The sequence below is a fragment of the Tamandua tetradactyla genome, chromosome 9, assembly GCF_023851605.1.
Source record: "Tamandua tetradactyla isolate mTamTet1 chromosome 9, mTamTet1.pri, whole genome shotgun sequence".
NCBI lineage: Eukaryota > Metazoa > Chordata > Mammalia > Pilosa > Myrmecophagidae > Tamandua > Tamandua tetradactyla.
This window is the reverse complement of record NC_135335.1, coordinates 104,675,566-104,679,482: the sequence shown is the minus strand read 5'-3', so window position 1 is coordinate 104,679,482 and position 3,917 is coordinate 104,675,566. Positions and strand designations below refer to the sequence as shown.

General features: G+C 38.1%; 1 pseudogene; it reads right to left on the bottom strand.

The window, feature by feature from the left end:
- Positions 1–775: 775 nt before the first annotated feature.
- LOC143645778 (bifunctional phosphoribosylaminoimidazole carboxylase/phosphoribosylaminoimidazole succinocarboxamide synthetase pseudogene) lies at positions 776–2,090 on the bottom strand (annotated as a pseudogene).
- Positions 2,091–3,917: the final 1,827 nt, after the last annotated feature.

Sequence of the window (3,917 nt, the reverse complement as noted above, 5' to 3'; positions counted from 1 at the left end):
AATACTTTTTAGCAGATCTGTAGAAGTAATATGGTACTTACTTCTAATCAAAAAGTTTACCTGAAATTCAAATTTAACTAGGCACTCTGTATTTTATCTGGTAAACCTACCTCTTCTACCTAGGGCAATCCAGCCTCTGTAGATTTCTTCTGAGACCTTGATCGGAATTTTTTCCATCATCACAGGACTTTTGTAGATTCTGGTCCTTCTTCTAGGAACACACTGTCTTACCCTCTTTTCCCAAGCATTTCCTCTTACTTCTACCCACTCTTTAGATGTCAGTTTATTAGCATTTCTCTGATTTTTTTTTATGAAATGAAATCCTCCAATTTTTCAGTTTTGTACATATATTTCTCATTGCTGCATTTTAGATTTTATGAGGTTTAAAGCTGTATGTAGCCCTAAAAAAAATCATGTTCTTCTAATTCATTCTTACAGGTGTAAACCTATTGTCGGTAGGGGCTTTTGATTAGGTTCTTCCAGTTGAGGAGTGCCCCAGGGTGGGTCTTAATCCTCTTACTGGAGTCCCCCCCTTTTTTTTTTAATTCAACAAATTTTATTTATTTTCTGTTTGATTTAGAATCATCTTGCCTTTTTTTTTTTTTTTTTTTTTAACATGGGCAGGCACCGGGAATCGAACCTGGGTCCTCTGGCATGGCAGGCAAGCGTCCTTGTCTGCTGAGCCACCGTGGCCCACCCTCATCTTGCTTTTTATCTGCAGCCAAATTTAGAAATGTGTAGCTTCTCTCCTAAAAAAAATGCAATGATGCTCTTATTAACTGTAATCTCTGAGTTTCTTGTCAGCCTGTTTCAAGGAAATCCATTGTTTAATATACTTGCTCGCAGTTTTGCCCACACCAAATGGTTGCCCATACCAAATCCAAATACCTGAGCAGCAAACTGAGCTGAGCCTTCTGGAGAAAGTATGTTGAACAGCCAAGACCACTGAGTAGTCTAAGAGAAGGCCACACATCCTGAGCCCCCAAGGCTGGTATGAGGGGAGAACAGCTGATAACTGGATATGCAGTATTCCCAGACATCACTGATCATAAACCATTGCTTCTGCCTGCTACTGCAACAATACAGTAGAAATACTATCTCCTTCATACTCAGCTTTCATCCTCAGAGTTTCATCTGGTCCTTCATGGGCAGAGGTTACCTGAAGTTCATGCAGAATGCCGAAACTTCCATATGCCTTCTTGATTTTTTCACAGTGACCAAGATTAGAAGTTGAGTCCATCAATACTACAACCCTGCACTGACTTTCTGATTTCAGAAGCAACTCTACTCTCTCTGCAACCCACTCAAAATCTTTCTTTGCCATCTGGAGTCCTTCAGGAGTTACTTCTTTGAGGTCACCATATGACTGTTTGTCTTTCTGTCAGCTTCAATCTCCTGATGGCCAGTCTCCAGGAATCATTATCGATAATACCAGCAAGTACAATTTCTTTGGTGGTTACATCAACACCAAATTCAATCTTCATAGCAACCAGTGTACAGTTCTGAGGCATCCAGGATTTTTCCAATATTTCAAAAATTGCCTGTGTAGCATGACTCATGATATCAACTTCAGTTTGGCCTAGAACAAGTCCAGCAAAGTAAACTTTCGTAGCAATTAGCTTGTTCCTCAGACCACTGTGGATCATTATTGGCATCATCCTTGAAAAACATCTCCACTTTAGGTGGGTAAAACTTATGCCCTTCTTTAACACCAGGGTTTCTTTTGAGAAAAGAACCAGTTACTATTCTTCTATAAACCCATTCAATTGGAATCATTTCACAGTGGGGTGCAACGATAACTGTTTCTCCACATTTTCCAGTGAAAGCGGTATTGATACCTGCTTCCTGTAACAGCTGAAAAATACAACTGGTAATTTTATTTGCGATTGCAGCTTTCCCTTCCACGTGATTCTTTCTAACTGCATATCCTGCAGTAATCTGGTCCTTAGACTGCAGGAGAACTTTTTTCAGACTACCCAATAAGTCGTAGACTTCTTTTGTCTTACCCTCATGGAGTTTTTACCAATGTTGAGTACATCAGCTGTCACCATTATTCTCAATGGGCTGGGGGGAGCTACCACACTAGGAACAGAGGCACCAGATACAGCAGAGCAGGAGTCAAACCCGGAGGGTATCTGTAGACCTGGAGTCCTTTAAAAGAGGATAAAAGATGTAAAAAAAAAAGCCCTGGAGAAGTTGAGAGAGGAAGGCACTGAAGTCAGAAGCTGAAGCAATGAAACTCGGGAGAGAACCAGGTGATGCCAGCCATGTCCATCTCCGTGTGACAAAGGAGTCCAGATATTGTTCGATGATGCCTTGGTTTAGACATTTTTCACATCCTAAGAACAGTAAGCTTGTAAATTAATAAATCCTCCGCATAGGAGCCAACCCATTTCTGGTATTTTGCATTACATCTGCTTTAGCAAACCAAGACAGAGTCTATGTGGTGATTCTACAGGCACTTTCTTACTAATCTGATGGATGCTTATGTTCCCCACCAGACTTAGCAGACTATAAAGGCAGGAATCATGCCTGTTTGGCTCATCAATATGTCTTCAACTCTGTATAAGGTGCCTTATGCTTAGTAGGTGCTTAATGAAGACTTTTCCTATGAATAAATCAATGGATGAATTATGTTACAGTGTGAGTAGCTTCAGGACAAAAACAGAACCTTTATATTCCCAAAGACTTGTATGGCCTGGCAAAAAAATCAGGGATCAGTAAGAGATTTCTTAATGAGTATTTAGTTACTTTGATCCCAACTCTTCTGTAAGTTGTTTTTATCTTTTAAAAAGCATCAAAAAGACAATCATCCAAAAAAAAAAAAAACAAAAAAAGACAATCATCTATGCAAAACTGGGGTGTATATTTGTCTATTTGTTACTTAATGTTTAAAATTCCTTTTCCCCTAGCTGAATGTTGAGTAGATCCAGAAATCTTATTGCTAAATGTCTACTTGTGTTTGGATAGTAAAAGTCGAATAAATTTCAAACGCTTAAAGAAGAGTTATCCCAGTTTAACTACAACCCATTTACTGATCATTTTAGATAGCCTTCAGTTTTATAGGATAAACTTTACTTCTATACCTTCAGAATGGCATAGCATAAAAATGTCTCCACATATATGGGCTTTTAACTTTTCTCCTGTAGGCTTCAAAATGACAAAAGCAGTGTTAGAGCACCAAAAAGAATGCTTTTGAGATTTTCTCCAGTTTTATATATGCTTAAAACAACAAAACTAGGCCCAGAAACCAAGTAGCTTTTGACATTTAGGCTCAGAAGCAACACCCATTCACTGTTTCCATCCTCTGTTTCTAATATCTTGGAAGATATAAAGATTCTCTTTATCTGTGTCCATGAAATCTCTTAGCCATATCATTTTAATGATGGTCGTCAAGGAGATTTTGCCAAACTCTGCGGAGATAGAGGAAAATTTATTTGAAAATATGTCTGACGCTGATGTTCCCATAGATTGAATTTTAGGTTTGCTTCCATAGCTCTTTGTGCTCCTTAGGAACTTTTCTTTAAACTTATCATTTAAAAAGCTGTCATAGAACTGAATTGAATGAAAATGTGTCTCCTATGACTGTATACAGCTTGGGCAAATCAGCATTAGAATTTAACTATTAACATTAAGGTGAAGAGAAGATAAAATCAATTTTCCCAAAAAGAACTCATACAAGTAGACTTCAACTATTTCTAATATAGTCTGATCTTTAATATGCCCCTGGCTGCTGATTTCAATTAGGCTCAATAGATACTCACTTTATTCATTCCATGGGCAATAGCATGCTATTGTTGCATGCTTGATAATTTCATTTAAGTGACCATCTTTTGTAAATATCTACCCTTCCATTGGAATTAGTCCAATAATTTTATCTACCTACAGGTACTCCAAGGATGAGTTGGGTTTCAAAT